At 38.4% G+C, this 26,233-nt stretch overlaps 1 protein-coding gene across 1 annotated transcript in view; it reads left to right on the top strand.

Moving 5' to 3' along the window:
* The window catches only part of LINGO2 (leucine rich repeat and Ig domain containing 2), a 494,638-nt gene that overhangs the window by 147,968 nt on the left and 320,437 nt on the right, over positions 1–26,233 (top strand). The window contains exon 2 of the mRNA XM_068176701.1: positions 20,057–20,135. The gene's annotated coding sequence lies outside the window, so the exon portion shown is untranslated. The remainder of the gene's footprint in view (positions 1–20,056; positions 20,136–26,233) is intronic.

Genomic DNA, 26,233 nt, shown 5'->3' with positions numbered 1-26,233 from the left:
ACAGACAGAGATGTTATACAGAACCAACCCCAGGGCAGATCCTGTGGGATCCCACAGGGCACCAACCTCCAGGAAGGTAAGACCCAGTGGCCGTCCCATCTGAGCCCAACCACTCAATCCATATTTTCCCTACTGGTGGGGCACACACCCCATATGCAGCTTGGTTACAGGGATGTTGTGGGAAGGTCTTAGAAGCCTTGCTGAAGTCAACCTAAATGATAACTCCTGCCTTCTCTATGTCTGCAAATTCAGTCATTTTATAATAGAAGATATCCAGCACATGAATCACTTTTGGTCAAACCACCACAACAATTCCCCACCATCTTTTTCTCCTTCATATTCCAAAATGTCCTTCTAAAGGACCAACTCCTTGATTGTCCCAGGGATCAAATTAAAGCTTGTGGTTAGCCAGGTTACTTTCTCCTTCTATACAGAGATCTCCCAAGATTCCTAGAAATCTCCAAGACTTTTCTTGAAGAATGGCCTTGCAAGAACATCAGCCAGCTTCCTTAGCAGAGCTGAGTGGAACCAGTGAGTTTATTTAGAGCTTACAGTAATTGTGGACTCATCCTTCTCTGGTCATTATCCTTGCTCTTGAATCCTGACCTTAAGTACAGAGAAAACCCTCCTTAGTGAATACCCACACAAAAGTCATTCCTGGTTTAAGCCAAGCTCATCTGCCTCTGTATGAGAGCCCTATCTGTTGGTGCAGTCACAATGAGAGCCGTCTTCATCTCATTTTCTTCCCTATCTACCTTTACTGTAAGTCTTTACTCATCCACTGCCTACTTCAGTCATGTGACTTTTTCCTCCATATCCCAGTCACTGCAATTTTGTTTCCATCCATGCGCCGTTGTGTGCCTATCCTGGGATGAGAGCCTGCTATTCTGAAACTGGTCCTGTGGTGTCTTTTGCTTCCATTTCCAAACACCCTTTTCTTTTGATTCTAAGCATCATTTCTTTACTAGTCTCTGGGTTGTCATCTCTCTTCCCCATTACTTCTGTTTAAAAGACTTCTCAGTGTGATTTAATCTTTCCTCAGAAATCATACTTTCCACATTATTAATACCAATGAGAGATTTGGGTTTCATATCGTTGCTTCCCTCCTACCAGGAGATATTGTTCCCCACCTTAAGTCTTGCCTATGGCTGTTGAAATCATGATGCCAGTCTGTGTACAGCAGCATTATTTAGATTTTAGAGCAGATGTGCACTTAGTAGAGGAAGAAGAACTGTGACTAACTGTTTATAGCTGATAAAGCATGACAATCATTTCCTGAAAACATTCTGATTTTGTCATATTTTTCTGATTGTTATCTTGAAACTCTTATCATTGTTGTATGAATTTCTAATACATTCTGTAGGTGTTTGTATTTGTAATCCATCTGGAAGTTTGTTTTCATAGTTTAATGTTTTTATTTCTTTACTTTTACCACATAAAATAGAATATTTATATGTGTAAGCCCTTATTAAGAATCAATATGTATAAATTTAAGCTCATATGAATAATTTTAAGGGTTTTGTAGTTTAAATTGTGGTCATTGCCATGATAGTCTCATTTTTTCTATATATATTCATGCACAGTGCTTCTTTTCATACACAGAAAATCTCATGAACAGGCACAATGAGTTAATCCTCAATATACAGCCAAACTAGGGATGAAAATTTTAATTTTGCAACTATATTTACAGAAATCCAGTGCCAAGTACTACTATTAAAAAATTTCAATACCTTGGTATGTCAGACAATTTTTTAGCTAAATGTCCTGCCTTACTTAAAGACTGTCAGTAGAAATCATTCTAGTCACCTAGCTGTCCCCACAAAATTACCAGGTTCTGCACAGTTTTTTTTTAGGTCAGCAGTTTCAGAACATCTTGAACATTTCAGACTTCAGTCGGGTGGCCATTCTTACTAGCATGTCAAAATGATTGTATCATAACCTCTGGAACCTTGGTGGGTTTTGACATTAGCAACATGCTTTTAGTGAAAATTTGAGTTGTTTTAAAGGCAACCCCATTTTTTTTAATCCTACTTTGACATTACAGTTGCAGTAAAGGAACAGAAGGAAAGACTTCCAGCTACCATTTTAGATTTTAGTTGCAATGTCTTCAGCTAATTCAGGAAGATCTCTTAGAGTTAAATCCCTGTCAGCAAAGGTTATACTCATAGTGCTGGAATCACTTCCAGCTGAAGTAGTCACACAAACAGACATTGGCAAAGAACATGCTTTTGTGAGTTCGTGTGTTTGAGCTCAGCCTCCACATTGTCTCACTGACTTGCAGACATTTTCACATAATTCATGCACACACTCACAGTTACAGACAAGACCTGTTGAAAAGCCATTTTTACCCTGAAAATTTAATAGTCATAATATGAATACAGAGAATGTGTTCCTGCTCATAAGAAGAGTATAAAGATTCACTGATAGAAGACTGTTGAGATTATGTCTGAAATATAAATATATATAAAATGTAAATAGTTTGTTAACAGATGAAAAATACCTAGAATAATTTCCAGTTCTAATAGTGTGCTGTTTGTCATCAAATTTTTTATGAATGAAGTAGCTTATTTCAGGAAATAAATTGCTTCCACACTCTCTAAGTATTCCTCCAGGTGTCCTGTAAAACACATTTTTTATGGCCCCATAGGAGTTATGATATATTTCTGTTACTTGGTTGAATGCATAGAGCAGCTCCTTGAATCATGCTCCCTGTGTGAATTATGAATTGAGAACTTCCCTTCTGCTGTATTTGCTGAAAAGGGCAGCCATTTCTTTTGAAAATCATTCCTGTTAGCCAGCAGAAATCTGCAGAAAGTAATTATAGATAGAATGAAAACAATGGGACTTGATTTAACAAAAAAGGACTGAATAATAATAGAAATAACTTGCACTATGACTACTAGTAGTTGTCATTATTGTGTTAGATGAGTTAGCCAAGTTTTTCCTTCTTCAAGAGCATACCTATTGTCATAGGGTCCACAGAAGGACCTATGCCATCAACATCTTCTTCAAGGACATAGTGGGATTGAATGCTCCCCCCAAAATATTTGCAGAAGGCACCAAGATGTGAGGCATGATCAACACACTGGAGGGAAGTGATACAATCCAGAAGACCCTTACAGGTCCGCGAGGGGACCTGTGTTATTCTCTTGAAGTTCAAAAAGGGCAAGCACAAAGTCCTGCACCTGGGTCAGGGTAGCCCCCAGTATCAGTTTGGGCTGGGGAACAAAAGGACTGGGAGAATGCTGCCAAAAACGACTGGGGGTGCTGGTGGGTGAGAGGCTGGACATGATCCAGCCATGGGCACTCACAGCCCAGAAAGCCAAACGTGTCCTGGGCTGCATCCAAAGCAGCGTGGGCAGCAGGGGAGGGAGTGGATTCTGCCCCTCTGATCCACTCTGCTCTGGTGAGAGCCCACCTGGAACCCTGCATCCAGCTCTGGGGTCCCAGCACAGGAAGGTAATGAAACTGTTAGTGCAGGTCCAGTGAAGGGCCGTGGAAATCAGAGGGCGGAAGCAACTCTTCTATGAGAACAGTTTGAAAAAGTTGGATGATTGACCATGGAGAAAAGGAAGCTCCAGGAAAACATAATTGCAGCCTTTCAGTACTTGAAAGGGATTTATAGGAATAATGAATATCACAAAGCAGCCATGCATCAGGGCTGCCTATTGGTGTTCATTTTTCTTCCTTTATTCTGTAAGATATTAACAGAGTAACTGTACTTGTTTGAGCTCCTCCCTCCTTAACAGCAGATGTAAAAAACAGGGAAGGAAACTGGAGGCAAGGGAGGGAAGGTGTGTATTGTGTTGTGCGTACTCTCCTGGAAAGGAACTATGAATAAAAACAGAATCATTGACTCTCACTGTTCTTTATATAGAAAGGAATATCTTACAGATTTATTTTATTTGTATTTTTTTAACAACAAAAAGCTTCTCTATAAGTCAGCTTGAACATCTTTTGAATATATTTATCTTTTCCCTGCAATAGACACCACAGTTCTGATACAAAATATCCTAAGTACAGGATCTTTCCTAAGTGTTGTTTTATATAGACCTACATGTTTTGTAGAGAATTATCTTGGACAGAGTTCTGTTGCTTATTATGAAGCCAAAGAAGGTTATTCTTAAAACTGTAGAAAGAAATGGAGTCCCTGAGTTCTTTTGCAAGCACACAGGATTTGAAGTTTTAAAAACTTTTTATTTGCTTCCCATTAAAACGTTTTCAGAAAGGTTTCTTTATTTTGGCATACTGGGGGCTTTCAAGCATGATTGGAATTCTGCACAGCATCATAGTTCTGATTTGCATGTCCTCTTAGAGACACTATTCAACTGTAAGTTAATTATGGAAAATAATGGGACTCTATAATTAAGATTTGGCAAAATTCAGTAAGATTATTGTCTATTGTATTTTAAACATTTTTTATATTGAATGAATAGGCTTGAAAAAAGCAGTTGTATTTTTCTGTGCCTAAATTTTGGAGTCATTAATAAACTGTTAATAAGCTGCTTAAATGTCTAGTTACATTGTGACTCTGAAAAATATCACTCTGAAAAGTTAGTAATTTCTTACCTAAGTGTTCTATTTCTTGTCATAGTTGATATGAATCAGCAACAGCACTGTTTGTTAGGCTTTATTAGGACAGAAAGGTAGTCTTGACTGTCCATTGTCAATCACTGAGTTTCAGTTCATTTCTGATCCTTCTATAAAATGTGGGGAAGCCAATCGGAATTTTTTGCCTTGTTAATAAGTAAAGAGTATATCAAAAAAAGTTTCCCGTGTTTTGCCTAAATCATTACATGTGAATAACTATGTTTATGAATCACAGGAAAATAATGCACAATGTAATTTTGTAAAAATAACTATTATTTTTTTTTAAACACAGATGTCTGAAACATACTGGAAGTATTATTAGCTTTTCAGACATAGTGATATAAAATACAGCAGCAGCATAAAACCACTTATTTTTACTTATGCAAATGTTGAGCAGATGGCTTAGCTTCTTTGTGACGGTTATATGTTTTCTGGGTTTGACACTGTTCAGGTATAAAGACTACAGCATACACAGCACATAGATGTACCATCCTTCATTTTCACTCCACACCTGACAAGAAACTTGTACATGAATAATATTAGTAAATTATTCTTAGTAAATTAGTTATGTATTAGTTTTCAGTCACAAAAACATAAATGTATTATTAAAAATCTGTTGTACTCATTTTTTACAGAAGACTAAGCAAATAAAACTATTGGTTTTATAGAAAAGTACTAAGCCTATTAAGATATTTGTATTAAGGAATGCCAGTTAGCAATTCTTTACAGTTAGCAATTCAAGTTGATCATGGAAACTAAATGTTGTCCTTAAGTAGTAAGACATGAAAGATGTAGAGACTACTAACCTATTCCCCAGATATTCCAATTATCCAAAAACCCTATTGACTCTCAAACAAAGGGTGCAGAAAGTAGCTTTGAAAAGTTCCTTGAAATAGCTGTAATAGCTGTCATCTCTTCCAGGGATACAACTGCATGTTTTGTTACAAGAATGAAACTAATAAGCTTAATATTTTTCAAGGAAATCACTAATTTTCTGTGTCATGACTGCAGCCATGAAACTTTTCCTTACAAACTGTTTCTTTCTCCCCTGTTCAGTCAGTACTTAGACACTCGTAATGTCCAGATGCCCTTAAAATGAAAAGCTGGTTTATATACCCATTCTTGATTCCAGTTGTAATTTTCTGAGGCAGGAATGTTCTTAAAGATAATCTGGTCCATCTACTTTTATAGGGAAATCAAATGGCTAAGTTAAAAGGCAACATTTACTGGGAATACCATCTACTATATCTTATATTAAGATGCCTTGTTCTGTGCCTATTGTTGGAAATTCTTATTTTAAATTGCTTACTTCATTCCAGAAAATAAAAAATGTACTAAAGATGTATGTAAATGGAAGGACATATTTACATGATTTGGAGGAAGTTTAGCAAATGGTGGGAAAAATTTTTTTAATGTACAAATCATAGCACTTAAGGAGGAATAATTCTTAATTTTATTAATCTTAATATTTTTAATCTTTTTTTAATTTGAAAATTTTAATAATGACTTTTACATATTTTTCTAATAAATATAATCACAGCTAAAATATTCCTTAAAAATTCCAACCCTTGAAGTTATGTAATGTAAAGTGTGTATTTCTGTTGTGAAGATAAACCTTTCTCAGATTACATTGTTGTGAATTTTTAGGTAGGGAGTGTCATTTTTGTCAAATCAGAATAATTCTTTTTTTTAAAAATTAAAATATGTAAATTCATTATAATTCTGAGATTTCCATTGGTAAAATTTAAATTGATTATTTATTCATTTTAATTGGAATCAAAAGGCTTTAATTCACTGAGTTAAAATTAACTTTTCTTTTCACTTACCTAGAGGTTAATTTGTATTTCCCTACATGGGGGTAATGGCTCCTAAGAGATAAAAATCCAGTTCAGATCTGATAGCATTCCAGAAGTGAACAGATTACTCTTTGGATTACACTTGCCTTTAGATAAATATATTTCATTGTAGGAGGAAAAAAGTAGTTAGTACTTAAATGAGGACAATCAATTGTTTTGCCATCTGAAATGGAAGGGAAACAAGATCAGTATCGCACTAAGAACATAGTACAGTTTTTAAAGAAAAATGATATAATATTAATTTAGCACTGGAAGCTGATATTGATGACCTAAAAGTAAACATAAGTGTTTTTTGTAAAAGTTCCATGTTTTTCTTCAAAAAAGAGTAATCAAATTTCCTAATAGACTTTTTGGTACTTTATTTATTTATTTATTTATTTAGAGAGACCATTTGAGGTTTAAAAATAAATTTTTCAGTTCTACTGTAAGCTACCATAGAGTTAATTCAGTTCCACTTAAGTTCTGACAAATCTGGGTAAGACTATTGCAGCTTACTATCACTTTTTCAATAGGTCATGATCATCCTCAGTATTTTTCTTGTCTCCCCTAAGTTTGGAAAAAGAGATATTTTAGCTATAAGGAGTTGCAGCTCCTTGAACTTCATACTGTAACAATCAGCTCAAAATTTGTAGTGGATATATCTGCTGTATCACAAGGTCTGTAACACGCAAACCTTTATACCAGGCAATGTCATCATAAAGTCAGGGAACTTAGTTGTGGAGTTGGTGTATTGATCCTGGTTCCACTAGGCTTAAAACCTTATTGTCTTTTCCAGACCTGCTCTAAATTATTTCATTTGTAAGTTCAAAGAGACTTTGAACAATTATAACAAAGTCTATAATTACTGAGAACTTGAAAATAAGGGTGAGACTGTTCCCAAGTGATAACCCCTAATACAAATTATGTTAATATTTAAAAAGAAAAGATAGGGTTTCAGATTAATATCTAATAGAAACTCCAGCATTTCATTTTATTAGCTGAGTCCAGGAGAATTAGATCCCTGTTCATTCGGGTTTATTTTGAAGGTAATGGACTTAAACAAAAGCAAGTTACAGTAGGGAGTATGGAGATGGCCAAAATTGTTCCGAATCTGTGTCAGTGTTCTGCAGGAATGTGAGGTGTTCACAACATAAACACCAGGAAATTTGCAGGAACTATATAAACTCTTGTAAACACAGAGATGTGATGTCATTAAAATCTCTACATTTCCAAAATCGAAAATACATTTAATAAAACACCTGTAACATTGGTAAGTGGTAGAGATTCCAGAGGAATTAACTCAAAGTCTGTGTATCTGCAGTAACAAATTAGTAAATATATTGTGTCTCCTCCTGAAGCCTTTCCATCCGTTTGACAGGATTCCCGTGTCTTCTTTATCTGCCAAGACAGTGGAGAACATCTGCATCCAAACTGACAGCTGGGAGCTTTTTAGTTTATTTTTAGGAATCAAAATGACAATATTTTTTCCCAAAAAGAGTTCACTACTCAGACAATATTTGCTGCTGACTTTGCCCTGCTTTGCAAAAAATAAGTATGTCCATGGTACAAAAGTAAAGCTTGAGTTTAGATTATTAGCGATATTTCAGATTATTGGCTGCTATAAAATGTCCTTCTGGAGAAAAGTAAATAGAAGTAGAAGTTCTTCTACATGGTCTTTATAGTACAGAAAATTTCATAATACATATTATGAACCTTATGAAAATCCTTTAGTTTGTCAAGAAGGGTGATGTGCATATATGTAGAAGTCATGAGGGAAGGTTTTATGATCTGCTTTGTAAGTATTTATTCTATGAACTTTAAACCTGTATGAGGATAAGAAAAATGTTTGTGAAAGCCACTTGGGGAAATTAGTTCAATTTGCTTGGGCAGTTACAGTCCTTTCTTTGAAATAATATGCTTTAAGTGCCTCAATATATTTTCTGTATATTTGAAATTAATTGGAAAAATAAATCACCAGTCCAGATGTTATCAATGGTGCTGGATTGTTTTTATTTTATTTTATTTTACTGGACTATTTATCAGCTAAATGAAAGAATATTGCAGTTCATCTGAAATATCAGCTCAGCATTTCAGTAGTATCTCAAATACAATTTAAGTGAAACATATTTCTAACTCATAGTATGTTAGATCATACTATACACACTGTACTCTCAAACAGAGGCTACTTTGAGTTTATATTTTATTTTTTCTCTTTTATGTGCCCAGATGGTAATGTGTTTGCTTTGGGGTGAACTCATGAAATGAAGCATCTGGAGTTTAGAGTGTTTTGATTTGCTTCAATACTTTCACCAAGTTCTTACTATGTTACAAAATATTTATTGCTAGAGCTCTTACCCTGAAAATAGTGTTGCCAAAGGATAAGGAAATCATTAAATTGTTGGTACCTGTTTTCAGATTACTATTCTTCTAAAACTACTGCAAACCTTAAGTGCAGGAACCCAGCTCCCCAGTCTGAAGATGAATGTCATACATTTTATAAACACAGTCCTCTGAAATGAACCAGGTCTGCACTTGAATCAGCCATCAAGTTACGAGTGCAAGGTCAAACAACACTTGACTTAGTGTAAGAACATTAATAAAAAGTTGATTTAGTTATAGTGACAGGTTCATATTCTCTTTTATATTGCAAAAAGTTATCAATTACATTGCAGGTAGATTACAGCTGTAAAACATAATAACTCTTATGTATGCATGCTGAAGATTTATAGATGTAACATTTTTAATTCAGGCACTTGTTTCTGTATATGACTGTGAACAAGGATAAATCTGGGTGTGGAAGAGAAAGGCAATCTCAGAGGCAATTTGATTTTGTTTCAGAGTAAGGCTGTAAGCAAAGCAATCCCTTCATTGGTTCTCTCCCTTTGGTAATCCCCATGTACTTTAGCACCTCTTAGTCAAGCCATGACACTGGCACTGAAATTGCTCTGTGTATCCATGGCTAAAGCAAATAGCATATTTCTTATCTTTGTCTGTCATAAAAATGATGCAGGGCAACTTTGAGTAACAAACACAAGATGAAATATGCTTGCCTACCAAAGCCAACAAGCAGTGCCTTAACTCTAGGATTTGTTGTCTCATGTTGATTATTGTAACTGTGTACTTTAAGTAGTGTTGAAATTAAACTTTTTCTTTCTTAATTAACTTCTCTCTAAGTTCTTGAAGTAAAATGTCCTCGATTTTTAATGGGGAAAATACCTAAATAGTCATTGTTCTGCAGGAAATAAGCATTATGTCATGGGAAGCAATGTTTCTTTTGTAAATTATAGAGGCGAGAAAGATAGAGGGGTAGGAGGCATATGAAAAACAGATTATAGTCACATAGAAAATACAACAGTACTGTTGGAGTTATACAAATTGAAGTTTTTGTAGGATCTTTTCTTTTAATTTTTCCTGTCTTCCTATCTCAACAACTCTTTGGTTGAAAATGGAAAACTTTTGAATAAGGGGTTTATTACCTCATTTTATCTTGTGATAAATCCTATTTGCTGAACTAGAAAGGATAAAATATAAAACAGGCTGTGGCAACAGCTTAATACATATCATATAATTTCATGAACTTCTTTTTTCTACCAAAGAGCAATTTCTTTGAACTACCTACCATGCAACAAAATAAAACAGTCTGTGAAATTCTGTATGATTGAAACATATAGGTAAAAATTATGATTGATGGTGTGAGTACTGAGCCTTTTAGATATTCGTGTTGTCTTTGTCCTGTTCAGTGTGACATATTTAAACTTTGTCTTTAACTCTGCCGGTTTTGAATTGTTATGTAATATAGTTTTATCAAGTCTTTAGTTCATATGACTGTGTGTCTTCCCACTCTCCATGTGAAAAAGAGATGATTTCTCCTAAGAGACTGATGTAATAATTCCCACTATTTTAACTAGTTACCCTTAAATGTCTCCAAAATTAAACAAAATTATAGGAGTGGTTTACAGAACAATGGTCCTTCATGAGGTAGTCACAACTGTAAGAGAACATATCTGACAAGTGGTGGTGTTACAGGTTATTGCAAGGGAGCTGGTGATGATATTTCACTGCAAGGAATATGCAGAATACCTGTCTGTCCTTAGGGAATTCTTAATAGCTGTAATTTTGTCAATGAGTAACACACCAAGCAGTGTTTCATAGACCATGCAAGGAAGTAGGATGGTTTGGTGAGAGATTTGAGTAGGAGGCATATATCTATATTAGTTACCTTAATGTTTGGAATAGCACAGATAAAAATAAAAACCTAAAGATGGTACATATATATGAACGAGACATTAAAAAAACTGCCTTCTGGTTTTCAAGATACGTGTAAGTTGATTTTGACAGGTGGCTGTAAACCTGAGGAAATCTCTAGAGGTAGGGAGATGAATCAAACTAACACTGTTCTTGTATTTACAGAGGAATGTTCTTGATGGCAAAGAGAACAAGCACTAAAAAGAGAGAGTCAGACAATTATGATTTTTACAGGTGATACTGTGAAATTTATGCTGTAGTGAAGGTTTTCTGCTTTCTTGATAATTTTGAATTTTGTTTGCAATATTTTAATAGTGAGCAAACATTGTTACTTTCATTGGAAAATTAGCAAATTTATAAAGTCATAAAAAATAAATATTTGGAAGTAATGATTTTACAGAGACCCTAAGCTTCTTCACATTACTTTTGTCTGTATTAGTAATTAAACACTCGACTTAGTAAGCATTCATTGTAACTGATGGTTATATGATGATAAAAAATGAAGAGAATGACAGAATTTAAGTATTTTCTTGCAGAATGCCTCCATATTTTGACTTTGAACAAAAGCATCAATAAATTTATATGGGCTTTGTAGAAAGGAAATGAGAAATTTTGGCTTCAAAAATCTAAAATTGATTCATTTTCAAAAATCTTATGCGTAATCTTTAAAATAGGAACTGTAGTAACTGATGATGATCTAAATCTTGAGGATATTTAAAAAGAGAAATTTTTACTTTTTTCAGTTTTATCATTATTTTAAACCTAAAAATATTGTCTTTGTTCACTTTTGATCACTTCTGATACATGAAATAAAATTATGAGGGATGTATATTTTAGGTCAGATGATTAAGCTACATTTCCTTTTAGCAGGGGAACATGGAATGGAGAGAGAAGAATAAACAGGAACATGTAAGTTACAGTGGTCTGGCACAACTTACCAACTACACTAAAGGCCGCAATGTTCTGAAATTTTTTGCTACATATTCTTAATGCTAACTGTCAAAGGTCTTGTTTGAAGACCTCGGTGTACAGCAAATATTTTTAATTATTTTTTTCAATACCAAGTCTCAGAGATTTGCTTTCAGAGAAAGTGTGATAACTGTGTCCCATGTGGTTTACCTTTTTTATTAGCTAGTTTGTTTAGTTTTCTTTGAAAACTGTCTCTAAGCTTAATATGTAGGTACTGTAAGAAATCTAAACCATGTATTGAATTAAAAATAAGCAAACAACAAAAAAACTCAAACCAAATCAAGCCAAAAACCCAAAAAAAAAGGAAAAAAAATTAAAAAAACCCAACAAAAATCCCTTCCTGCCTTAAGCTTATGTGAAAATTTTTTATCTTCATATCATTAAAGCTTGAAAGGAAACATACTTTATAAGGTAATGTTTTGAACTATGACAGATTCAAAAACAAGCTATTCCTCTCCTCAGTGTGTGTTGGGTAACAGCTCTTTGGAATTCCATAAAAAAAATCCTGAACTGTGATTTAATCTAAAGAAAAATATGGCCACTATCCTTACAAAAGTCTATTGTATAAAGAATTTATTCTTTTCATGCTTTCATTTATATATAAAATTAGTTTGATATATTTTCAAGATACAGGTCTGTAGGATCTTTCTTCTGGTGTAGATCATCCTTCTGTAAATCTGACATATTTATTTTTCTGCAGTTTATGCAGTCATTTTTTGGTTGTGTTTCACCTTTTAGCTCTGTGGTATTTAATTTTTTCAGTGTAGGTCAATGTAGATCACATGACTTATTTTCATGATGCTCATGTTTATTGTCTGATCTTAGGACAAGACTGTCTTAGTACATTTCAGATGTTTGGCATGTGGCTAAAAAAACCCAATGAAATCTTTAATATTTCCAGTCTGTCACTGTGTAGTATGGTTTAGTGACTTCTAGTTTTGATAACTGCTGATTTTGATATTGTTGCATTCTCACTGTGATTTTAGTGACAGTTCTCTTCCATAAGGCAACATTTTAATTAAGGCTGCACATGCATTGTTGTAATAGACAAAGTTAGGTAAAATATTCCAGAGTTGCAAGAGGGGAACTCCTGCAGATAGTTTTTGCTTCAAAAATCTAGGATAATCAGCATCTGAGGCAAAATGTTCTGTTTGCCATGCACAGTCAATGAATGAAATTAATATTTGACTTTATTTTGGATTTTTATTATGATAGGCTCGGCTGCTCTTTACTTTTGTCTGCCCCGGTCAGCTCCCGAATGCCCGGCTTGGGCATCTCAGCTTTTCGTCGGGGCCGGGGCTCGCTGCAGTTTCCGGGCGCTTTTGCTGTCGCGCTCCGGGGTGGGCTGTTGGCCGCGCTTTGCCGTCGGCGCGAGGGAAGAAACAAAGAGGCAGGGAATTCGTCCAAATCCGTCCGCGTGGCGGCTGGATGCTTTATTGGCTGCGAGAGCTGCGATGGAAAGGCTGCAGCCGCTCCCAGCTTCGCACGGACGCAAATGACCTCGAGCATGCCGAGGATTGGGATGAAATAGGGAAGGGACAGGGCGGACGGGGAGCCCTCCTGCCCAATGGGTACAGACATCGTGGTGATGACGTGTACTACAGCGACCAATGGGAACACGGCAGGGGCGGACACGAGACTTTGGGGTGAGTGGGACCACGAGAACGGGGACACGGGCATGGAAACCACAGGAGTAGGGGAAAACTCGGGGGATGCACGAGGGTACAGAGAACTGGAAAACTAACAAAGGAAAAACCCATAATGTGAACCCAAACCTGGGATGCAAAAATAGGTATTACAAAACACCATCTGGCTCTTTAATACCACAAAAGATTTTGTAGAAAATTGTTTGTCTATCAGTATTTTTTATTTTTATCTCTTCCATTCACAATAATACTTATCTTTAAGATTTTTCTTGACACCTAAGCTGATGCCCTCATAAACCAGCTCTCTAGGGCTCCCAGATCTTATACCTGAGGGGCACACAATACTTTTTTTTTTCCAAAGTGATTGCCTTTTTTTCCTTGTGTGCACATGCACTGGCACTGACTATCCTCTTCCATTGCCACAGCTGGTTAGTAAGCTTGTGTTTTTCCTGAGCATCAGCTCTGTACCACCTAAAGAGCAACTTGGGGCCAAGGACAGCTTGTTTTAAGGCAAGATACTAGTGTTATCGTGCAGCTGGGAAAACTGATTAGCTCCTCTGTGTCTCACCTATTAGGCAATCACTTATCTCTGAAGGAACTATTTCTTGCTGCAGAAAAATTTAGCTTCTCTGATAGCATCTTGTATTGACCTTGTTGAGTTCCCACTGGGGTCTTAATAACAACAACCCTCTAGTCCTCTCCTAACACTTCAGTTTTATGCTCAGAAATAATGAAGTAATGAGATGGAGATGTTATCAACATTTAGCAGTTTGACCCTTGGCCTCCTCTAATGGAGAAGTTTTTGATGTTGATACTCCATTTTGCTACTAAATTTTGGTGAGGAGAGAAATCACAGAATCTGGAATGGTTCAAGGTGGAAGGGCCATCTGGTCCAGCAGGTCATCTGGTCCATTGTCCCTGCTCAAGCAGGGTCATCTAAGAGCACATGGCACAGGATTTCACCTAGACAGTTTTTGAATATCTCCAGTGAGAGAGACGCTGCACCCTCTCTAGACCATCTGTTCCGGTGCTCAGTCACACACACAGAGCAAAGAAGTTCTTCCTCATATTCAGGTGGAACTTCCTGAGCATTTGTTTCATCCTGATTAGATCTGATATCTAAATATCCTTTGAAGGTGAGTTAGAATATAAAGCAGGGTTTAGAGTTTAATTCTCTCAGCCTCCAAAAGCTCATGCTTACCCTTGTTTTAGGTTTGCTGTGTGTCCAAAGAAAGATGAAGGGAAACTGGTGTTTCGCTTTTCTTTCCCCCGGTCCCGGGCAGAGGGGGTGTCCGGCTAGCACGCTGCTTTTCGGCCAGACCGGGGCCGCCGCATGTGTGCGGAGCTCTAGGGCTGTGCCTCCGCGTGGGTCTGCCACGCCGTAGCCAGACGCTGAGGTGAGACAAAGGGTGAGAGAATGGCACACTCTGCTCACATGGTTGAGAACTCTTTATTCCCTCATGGTTTCAGCAGTGGATAATGCAGCTGTTCTCAAGCCAGGATGGGCAAAATGGCCCCGAACAAAGGGGCACATTGGGTTTCATAGGGGGCGAGCCGACAGCGGCAGAAGCCCCCTCGCCCAATGGGGAGAGACAAAAGGGGAGCAATGTGGACTATGGTAACCGATGGGAACACAATAGGGGTGTGTGCTGGGTTCCGGGATGAATGGGAATGCAGGGACGGGGTAACAGACGCAGAACTCTCAGGAGTGAACAGGGTGGGTGGTTACAGGACTGGCATGATGATGCTCCAATGGTAAGTGACTCAGAGCGGACCACTGCAGGGGGAATATGGGGGTACATAGGGGTACACAGAACCAGCTAACTAACATATATCAGAACCCCTAATCTGAACCCAAACCTAGGATGCAACATCTCCCCGCTTTTTAAAATAGAAAAAAGGCAGTTTTGACTTCTTCGCTGTTTGCACGGTTGCCTCTTCTCCCCGCTTCTTTTCCTGTTGTTTTCTTCTGCTACTGCAATGGCTGCCCTTTGCAGATGGAGAGGGCTTGCTGCGATGATGCTGGGGCTGGCTCTTCCCTGGGTGTTTTGGGATAGGGGAACTGGGACAACAACTTTATTACAAATATGTGGATTGGGAACACAAATGGACTGGGGTAGCTGAAAGGGTTTTTTCTTTGGCTTGGAGGAGAAAACATTTTTTAAAGAGATGTAGAATCTTTTTTTCTCCTTGCAGCATCTGCAGTTTGATGTGACCCCCCGGTTGGTGTGGTCATCTGCTGCACTCACAGGCACCCTGATGTTTCAACTTACTACCTGCACTATTTGATAAATCACAAGTCCCCTTGAGGTGCTGTGGCCTGCCTCATTTCTATCCTCACGTGAGGCAGATTCGCGCTCTCATTTAAGTTTTTTTGGAAAGTGGGGTCCCTCCTCCCTCCCTACCTCACTGTCCCTGCTGGAGCCCTCCTCAGAAATGGACATTGGAGTAGAAAATGTCCCTTCTGATCACAGTTGAAACATTGGCATATTGATGGAGACTGCCTCAGAACAGTGTTCTTTGGAGGCACAGCAGCCAAGGCAACCATGTGGTTCCTGGGCTTTTCTGGAATCTCTTTTATCTTGAGCTGTGTTTCAGCGTTCTCAGCATTCATGCATGTTGTTTCTGGGACAAGCTTGTCTTGGACCTCTGATCCCTCTACATGCCTCTCAGCTGCTACTTTGACCCTATCTGTGGAATCTGTAAAATGCTCAGAAACCTGCTCCTGCTCTCCCCTCCCCCTTTTTCCCTCTCTCACGGATCTCCGGGGACGATGGGAATGTGGAGGCAGGGACTCCCACTACCCCCTCCTTCCTCTTCCCCCCACCCTGGGTCTCCAGGGCCCATGGGAACTTGGAGGTAGGGGTCCCTGCTCCTCCCTCCCCCCTCTTCCCTCGCCCCCAGTTTTCTGGGGCCCATGGGAAGATGGGGGCACGGCGTGGGGGGCAGGAAAGGGGCTGTCCCCTTCCTCAGGCATCAGGGCGGAGATGGCAGAGCTCTCCCTGGTGGGATAGGGCGGGGTCAATGATGCGGCTGGGCAAACATGCAAGGAGGGTACACCCACTCAAGGAGGAACAGGGGGAGGGGGAGCAACCCAATCTCCCAAGGGGGCATCACCCATGCACCGGGGAAGCAGAAGGGGTCTGGGGGAACAAAGGGAAGAAAGGGGTTGTGTGAAGGAGAGCCCCCCCCCGGGGGATTGTCCTCCATGTTCTGAGAAAAAAGACATTGTTCCCCACCACGTGGCCGGTGGGGCTTCCCCAGGGGAAAAAAGGAAAGGGCAAAGGGAGACAAAACCGTGCTGAATTGTGCTAAAACTGGGATTTTCAACTAGGAAAAAGGGACTGGAATAAGGTTTTGGGGTTAAATTCTCAGTGCCATGATCAGTTCCACTAAGACGGGGGTGCTGGGGAGACTCGGGGAAGCCAGGAACACAGTCCGCACTGCGGGAGCTGTTCTGCACCTCTGAGCGGTGGAATACTCTCCCTCGCCCACCCGGTTTAGGGGAAGAGGGAGAAAGAAAGGTGGGTGAGGGAACGGGGGTAGGACAAACTGGATTCTCATTCGGCTGCCACTTTTCTCCCTCCTGGTCTGCGTTCCACATACTTTCCGTTCTAACAACCTCTGAAATTAGCAAGTGCAGCTTAGTAAAGCTACCTTTGATGGAGGGATTCTTGCACTTGATTCCCTCTGCTAAATTCACGCCTGCGCATTCCCAAAACTCCCTTTTCCTAACATCTTCCGCGGAAACACCCAGGAAAATAAAAACCAACCATTGAACAAAACTTTTAACTGAACTTTTGGGGACACCACCACCTTTCATCGTTAGGATTTCTTTAACTTGGGTATAAAATTCCCTCTGGTGGGTAGTCAACATGGCTCCCATGTTAACAACCCACTCGAACCCACTTGCAGCTGCAGGAAAAGCGGAAAAAAAGAAAAAAAGGTGGAGTCCGCCGGCAGTTTTCACTCGTGCCATGCATGACGCGTCCCCTCACCCTGGGATCATGAACAACCCACCCTTGGCGCTGGCAGCTTTTAGCCGGGTCTGTCACTGCCGCTAAAAACACTTACCAAACCGGCATCTTCGCAAATAAAACTGCAGCCGTGGTCCTTGGTCTCTGAAACAGCTCCTCGGTGTCGTCCATGACTGTGAGGAGTTACATTCCCATCCCTCGTGGACGCAGCAGGACAAAGGTCTGTGTGCTACTTCGAGGGTGGTGGAGTTTTCACTGACCTACTTCATGGAGCCACGCTCCAGTTTTCAGTCCAGCGTCAGGCGCTCTTTTCCGCATGAAGACGTCTACTCGGCTCGAGCGCGGGCTCCCAGTGGCGCATGGCTCGGCTCGGCAGTGGCGCAGTGGTGGTGGTGGCTCAGCGGCGGCTCAGCTCTGCGTGCAGCTCCTGGGTGCCTGACGGTGAATCTCCAACTGCATTGGCTGCGGCTGGTCACCCCGCGGCTTGCGCTGGGCGTCCCACATGGTGATGGCCCCACGGCTTGCGCAGCACTCACAGGATTTTGCTCCACAGTATGGGTACCACTTGCAATGTTTTGCTTTTCTTGTCCCCAGTCCTGGGCAGAGGGGGTGTCCGGCTAGCGCGCTGCTTCTCGGCCAGACCGGGGCCGCCGCATGTGTGCGGAGCTCTAGGGCTGTGCCTCTGCGTGGGTCTGCAACGCCGTAGCCAGACGCTGAGGTGAGGCAAAGGGTGAGAGAATGGCGCACTCTGCTCACATGGTTGAGAACTCTTTATTCCCTCATGGCTGCAGCAGTGGATAATGCAGCTGTTCTCAAGCCAGGATGGGCAAAATGGCCCCGAACAAAGGGGCACGTCGGGTTTCATAGGGGGCGAGACAACAGGGGCAGAAGCCCCTGTCGTCCAACGGGGAGAGACAACGGGGAGTGACGTGGACTATGGTAACCGATGGGAACACAACAGGGGTGTGCTGGGTTCCAGGACGAATGGGAATGCAGGGACGGGGTAACAGACGCAGAACTCTCAGGAGTGAACAGGGTGGGTGGTTACAGGACTGGCATGATGATGCTCCAATGGTAAGTGACTCAGAGCGGACCACTGCAGGGGGAATATGGGGGTACATAGGGGTACACAGAACCGGCTAATTAACATATATCAGAACCCCTAATCTGCACCCAAACCCAGGATGCAACAGGAAAGAACTATAATACTTAAAATATTTCCCTTTATTTCAGCATAAACAAAATGAAAAAAAAATTAGACATGATAAATTGGTTTATTTGTGGAGTTTTTGTGGAGGTTTTTTTTGTTCTGTTTCCTTTTTTTTTAGTTATTTCATTTTTTGTTTTTCCTTCTAATTCTATTACATTGTGTTTTAATTTTGAGAAAAAAAATGCAAAATCAATAAAGAGTTACAATTCTTGAGGAAGAGAAAACCTGAAAAAAATATTGCTGTGAATATTCTGAAAAATATTTCCATTTTGTCAGGAAATTATATCCTAGGGAGATATTAGAGAATTGATGCAAATATCATGCCAAAACTACAGCTTTGATGAATATGCAACCCAAAGCTTCTTCTCTAGGGAAATATTTGTGTTTAGTGGAGACTGTACCAAACCCTGGAGTGCTGACAATCCATTGTTGTCTTTCAAGATTGCTTCTGCAAATTTCATAAATTCCTTAAATTTCAGATGTAACCTGAAGTTCAGATATTAGTCCATTTACCTTGTCCATTATAAACCACAAAGTATAATATAAAATCATTGAATTAGCTCTCATATTTGTATACCACATAACAAACTGGTTGAATGAGAGTTAGATAAAACATATTTTATCATGAAGTTTGCATTTACTTGTGATTTCTAATCTTTCCTGTAACTGCTGTATATTTGTATTATATTCTAAGAATATAAATAATTTTAAATAATATTCTTATTTCTTTTTTATATTATGTTTTCCAGTTTACAGAATAATCTCAATTAAATCACAATATATTTTATGTAGACATGCAGGATCACCTTTTTCAGGTATTGGGAAAGGTCTTGGAAAAATAATTTATATATGGAAGAAGAGGAATAATTTTGTTATTTTGGTTGGATTTTTTTGTGTGAGTCATGTTGATCAAAAGACTTTGCATTTTTCAGATTAATTTTGAAATAGGACAGTCTTTATTAGTCTTTGGTATCATTATAGTTCTGGCTTATCAAACAATCTGTGGTTCTTCAGGCATGTTCTGGTCCTGACACATATGTGATTCAGAACTCCTCAACCTTCACTGTGTAAATCAGGTGTTTCTTCATTTGTTCTGTAAAAATAAATGGAAAGTTCAGATTTGAATTCAACATTCTAAACCCTCCTTTCTTACTGTATAGTTGGAGACATGGATGGAGAAATCTGGGAGGTTCCAAATTCTATCACCAGCAGAGAAAAATAGTTAATCCTACTGTTGATTTTTTTTTCCTTTGTCTCCATTTGGGTTTAATGCTTTGTCAGTTTCACCTTCAGATCCTCCAGTAAATGTCTCTCTATCCTATCGTAGGCAGCACAGTTCCCTGCTCCCCATGAGTGCCAATGAATGCACGCTATTTTTTGTATTATTAGAAGGTTTCTATTGCCTCTAACCCTATTTACCTTAGCAGACAGATTTATCGCTCTGACAATCTTTTCTATTCCTTTTCGACAGGAGTTAAATATAATTTAAAAATGTCTCAAGGCATTTTTATTGAGAGTATCACCATTTCAAAAAGCTCTGTACAACTGATGACTAAATAAATTTTCTTCTTTTTTTTTTCCTAGTAAGTGAGCAGTGGAGCTGGAAAACTTGGCAGAAAACTTTTGTCTTTCCTGTTTGTATCTATGGAACCTGGTTTGCAAGGTAAACGTTCCATTTTAATTGACTGTAATTGTATGCTATTAAAATTTTAAATGCCTAAAATAATCATATAATACCTCTCGGTTTTAAAGAAACTACCCTTGCTTAGTGTTTAATCTACAATTTTAGTAGTGAATAATATTAGAATACTCTTACAACTTAAAATAAATGCAATGAGTTCCTTTGGATTTATTAACAAATAAACCTCACTCTCAGGAAGAAAGGAAAAGTATGGCAATATTGAAGTTATTTTTGAGTATCTGGGTTATTTCTACTATATTTCCACCAATCTGAGTGAAAAAAACATCTAGAATTATGTGAATGTATTTATTATGTCAATATGTATTCTCTGTATTCTGTGTTTATTGGGAATGCTGAATACTGTGTTTATTCTGTTTATTTGTGACTTTATTAGGAGGAAGACTGAAGGTAATTCTTGAGACCCCTTGCCTATGTTTGCAATTTTCATTGCTATGTAGTTTTTAAAATAAGAGATTCATATTCCTGCTTTTAAACATAGCTTTTAATAATTATATCTGAAAGGTAATTATGTTCAATATTTGGAAAATCTACTTTTCTAGAGTTCAGAATATCTCAGGGAAGCTGGCTTATTTTGTTATCATGATTTCTTTTTAATTAATTACTGGGGAAGGCTACTGTTTCAACCAGAAAAAATTATGTTACCAAGAAAATATTAACCTGAATACCTTCCAATTTTTTAAGGGTCTAGGCTTAATATTACTTTTTGCTTTGACACTTTTCTTGTCCCACCCCTGAATTTTATCTTTGAAATTGTCTTAATTGTCTTTAGGAAATAACTTTGTTCTCTAGTCTTTTTGCCATTGAAATGGCCATTTTTGCTATTTTAGACATGGTGAAAGAAAGTTTTCAAAATATGTCCACTTATATGTGGTAAATTCAACAGCAAGCTATGCTACAGCCATCCAAATTTGTGCTGGGAAAAGAATTACTCCCTCTTGACAGAAGTGCCACTAGGAGTATTTGCTGTTAAAGGTGGAAAATTGGACTTTTTGAAAAACAAAATCAGCAGAATATTCTACTCTTCAGCATTTGGTTAACAAGTTGATCCCCAAGGCTGGGCATTATGATATATTGTATTTCTTAAGAAGGGAGAGGAAAGTAAAGTGACTTAGCCTTTGCTTGAGTGAAACCCTGCTATGAGATGGTGGGTGGTGATTATAAAAGAAAAGTAGTAGCATTTCTTTAAGGGATCCTTCTGAGAATGGAAGACATAAAAAAAAAAAAAAAGTGGCTGGTCAGTTTTATCATCTCTCTTTTAAATACTAGAAATGGCAGAAAATTTCAAGCTTTTAGCAAGAGCCCAGACACAGTGATTTTCCATGCAGATAGTTAGACATTTTACAATCAGATTTGCGAAAAAAAGAGTGGGTGCATTTCAAAGAGGTGCTGGTTCAATTCCCCTGATGTCATGCTGTACATAGGTTTCTTCTATCTTGAGTTTGCAAAGCCAGCAGAGGCGCGGCGTCTCTCTGTGTTTTCCCAGTCCCCGGGCAGCTCCGGCACCTAGAGCAGTGCCGCCTCCCTCCGGGACCTGGGATCGCCGTGTGTTTCCGGACTCGGCTCCCTGCCGCAGTCTGGGTGGGGGTGCCAGCGGATTCTCGCCACTGCAAGCGAGAGACACCAGTAAAGAGTGAAGGAACATCCGGATTCCCTACACGTGGAAGGCTGAAAGTCTTTTATTGCCACGGGGAGCTGCGCTGAGGCACCGCAACCTGCTCCCAGCTTGAGTGTGAGGAAACACGGCCTCGAGCACTCCGAGGTGCAGGATTATATTGGGGAGAGAGAGGAGAGCAGGGGCCCTCCCACCCAATGGGGGCAGGCGCCGTGGCAATGACATGGACCACGGCACCCAACGGGGACAGGACCGGGGCGGACCCCGGGCACTAGGGTGTATGGGGGATGGGAATTCGTAGTGCCTCTAACAGCCAGGGACCCGGAGTGAACAGCAGCGGGGGGGAACAGACACAGGGGGTGCGCAGGGGTGCACAGAACACGGCTAGCTAACAGATCAGAACCCCTAACCTAAACCCCAAACTGCAATGCAACACAGAAGTGGGGAAAAACCTAGCAGTCAGAAATGTGATGGCTAAAGCTATCATTTTACATGGGTTGAATCACAATTTCCATTATTATGTTTCATTGTTTAATGGAAATTAAGAATGTACTTAAGCATTTGCAGAATTGGGATATATTTGGATGAACTGCAGCAAAAGAACTGAAAGTGAAAATGATGTGTAGAATTTCCAAAGCATCTGTACATGACATAGCAGCAGGCTTAAAATGCTCTTTCTGCATTACATATGATAACTATGTAGCTTATGTAAGATAGAAATCACAAAAAATAATATAATATTTTAAAAAGTATTTAGCAAAGAACATTTAATTTTTTTCAAACTAGTATTATGACTTTTTATGCAGAATAACCACTTCTGACTTACTGACCTTCCTTTGACTATATGTGGAATTTAATCTGAAGGTGTCATTGTTTCTAATGACTTATGTGCAGTTTTTGGTATTGGCATTTCAGTAGTAAAACATCAATATTAAATTTGGAGTTAGCAATAAGTCACTGTCAGTAAGAATAGACTAATATATCTTTATGATGATGAGCTTGTATGGCGTAATGAGATGTTTTTCATCAAACAAAGGGGTAGGTTCAGAGTTATAATTTGGAATTCTATTTTTAAAAAGGTTTGAGGAACAACTAGAAGTAAATTGTCTTTCATTCTGTCTTTTGTTTTCATCCTTCTGAAAAGATTCATTACTGCCTATTGAAATTGTTTTCCTAACATTCTTGTGGTGAATTTGGGATGCACAGTGCATAACATCTGTGAATTTCCATAAAATGAGGCTGTGAAAGTTTTCTTTATACTTTTCATTTGATGTTAAAAACCTTCCTGAGTAGGTTTTAGGCATCTCAAGAATGTTTCTGTCTTTATTGATCTAGATTATACTAAGTGCTTCTGTAAAGCATTATATACCAATAGGTGTAATGACTCTTTCCATTTCAAAAAAAAAGAAGGGAAATGTTATTTCATACATGCATGTCAATACATAGGTATTTATTTCCAAAAGAGAAAAGAGAACTATTTGATAAACTGAAATGTTTCATGTGTGTAAATATTATACATTTTTGTGCCCAGGACATTTCAAATAAAGTAAAACTAGATGAGAGGTTGTGTTATATAACTATGACTGTTGTTGGTGGTACGATTTTGCAGGCAGATTAACTTAGTTTCCTTCCCTAGGTTGCCAACACTACTGTAAGAACTGATTTTTCCTCCCAACCCTCAATTTCAGCCTACTGGTGTAACAGATAATTTTTATATTACCAGATGTAGGTAAATTTTGCATAAGTGCAGTACTTGTATAAAAATAATTTACTACCAGTTCCAAAATCTTTTATATTTACTCATATATCTAATACTTACATTTCTACATTTCTTGAGTAAATGCCCTGCATTTGATGGATTTGATGATAGTGCGTATATCCTGAGGAAAATATGTGGCTCTAGAACACTCCTAGAGCAGAATAGAAAAAGTTCTGGATGATTGCATTTTCTTCCTGCTCTTTAACCTACAAATCTATGTTAAACTACTTATCCAGGGATTAGGTAATAAAATTAGTTAAGGTTTCTCATAGTTCTCAGTGTTACAAGATCTGCATGCCTGAAAATAGGCAAAGGCTATCATAATGCTTTGCTTTTGAGACCAGAAGTTTCTATTTTTCAACTGTAAAGAAAAATTTGAATAGTTGTGCTGAAATTACTAGAAACACATATGTGCTGTTATGTGAATAAAAGAGAATAAATTCCCTGAGGTTTAAAACGTTTATTTTAATCCACATGCTCAAATAATCTCTGACAATTCAATCTAGTACCTTCAAAAGTAACAGTCAGACATTCTGATTACACAGCCAGAAGGGTCCTGATAGTCACTAAATTCTGACCGTATCTTTCATGAAATTCAGGCTTCTTCTAAATTCAAAATGCACATCCAAAAAGTCACTTAGAGACATCTTTGCTTACACTGGAGATGCAAGACCTGCTGATTCTTGAAACTGTTAGAATAAATTAAAACAATCCATTTCAGTTTTCTTTGGGTGTAATCATGTGCTGTTATGTGTTCAGTCATCTGCATATTTGAGTTGTACAGGGAGTTATACTCCAAGTTACACTTGGACTTTAAATAAGTGTTAGGATTTATTTGGGAGTCCTTAAGTTTACTGAATCTTGATTTTCCAGATGAAAGTCAAAAATATGCTTTAGATCATGGACTTTAGGCATCCACATTCCAATATAATCAACAGATGTTTAAAACTGATACACAGCAAACAAGGTTTTTCTTTGGAGACACATGTGGTTCATGCAGTGAAGACATTCCATTTTCTTCCCTGGTCTCTCCAAACATCAAGTGATGTCTACATTAGCAGAGTACTAGAGCTGCTGGTTGGAAAATAGAAACGTAACCTCGGTATTCATTGTTTTAGAAAAGTCAAGCAGAGCTGAAAAAAATCTTAGAGAAGAAATCTGCTGGGAAAAGTAAAGTTACAATCCACAAATAAAAAGATCTTTTCTTTATGCCTGGAAATGTAGCAAAGCTTTGTTATTCAACTACTCTGAAGACACTTCCTATGTTTTGCAGAAGATAAAGACACCTTAAGAAAAGCTAGAAGATCCGTTGTCACCTTTTAGTAGCAATGTCAATATGATTCCATTTTCTGTCTTAAGAGAGAAATATCATTTAAGATTGTGTATCTTGGTTGAAACAGTTAATTCAGTTCTTCCTGACTTTCCTTCATGCCTCACTCACAATCCTACTGTGCATCCTTAAATCTTTGTGGTTTGCATTTTGATTGTTGCAGCCCAATCTTGGTATTGAATTTTGAAATGAGAGCTCAGAACAGTAAAATACTGCGCTTCATTTTGTTAATCAGAAGGTATATGAACAGGAAAAAAAGCTGTAACTTTGTATACTATTTCTGTCAATACAAGGGTGACATGAGAGCTAAAGTAAAAGGTAAAAGAAGACTTTAGCAAGATAATATATGTAATCTTCCAAAACTGAACTGAGTCGGTTTGTTTATTCTGACTTTGGAAGAAGAATTTGCATGCTCAGAAGTGGTCTTCAGTTCCTGACTGGGAAAAGCCAAACCAAAACAAACCATAACCTTGATAATCTTAAATGTCCCTTCCAACCTAAGCCACTCTATGATTCTGTGATTAAAAAAATATGTTATACAACAGCAGCCCACTGATATAGAGATTTTTAATAACGATATAGTTGATCACAGTTTGACAACTTATATTCTTTTACATAATCTATATTTTTAATGTAGCTGTGGTTTCTGTAAAATATTTTCAGTACCACTAGGGATTGTACAGAAGCTTTTGGCATGAACATTAAGTCTCAATATTGAAAAACAAGCTTCAGACCTTTATTTCATCCTTGTTTACTGCATCTCTATGAATTAAATCATCCTCAGGCTAGAAAATCAGATGCACTACACCTTTAGGTCTAATCATGGACACCATTACCCGAAGAAGACCAAGCCTTACCTTCTGCCTCATTTTAGTCATTTACAGTGGACTTTTGCCAGGGAATGTTTAGTAATGTGAGACCTCAAGCCTGAAAGCCCAAGAATTTAGGATGCTGAAAAGCTATTGTCAAGTGAGAGACAGTGAGGAACTCGGCCAGCTCCCTGGGAAAGCCTTGCCTCAAATCTAGTAAAAACCCCTTGAGTGTGCATAGAAGAACATGTGACCCAGCCATGTGAATAAGAACAACTGTAGGTTAGTAGAACTGTCAAGTAATGCAATGTGGTATGTCTTGAGAAAGCACTTAAGGAGAGAGGCCACAAAGCACAGTTATTGGCCTCTCTAGAACATGGAAAAGGAGTTAAGGGTATTCAAAATGTAGAAAATGGTATTTTCAGCAATAATCCTTTGGAAGTGTTGTCTCTGTAAATATTAGAACAGAAAATTCTAATGTCATCACATTCTTATGCTTAAAAGCATGAAGGATGAGGAGTGAATATGGAATAACAAAAAATAGATAAT

This window comes from Anomalospiza imberbis, chromosome Z (assembly GCF_031753505.1).
Source record: "Anomalospiza imberbis isolate Cuckoo-Finch-1a 21T00152 chromosome Z, ASM3175350v1, whole genome shotgun sequence".
NCBI classification, from domain to species: Eukaryota; Metazoa; Chordata; class Aves; order Passeriformes; family Viduidae; genus Anomalospiza; species Anomalospiza imberbis.
This window is presented reverse-complemented; position numbering and strand designations above follow the sequence as displayed.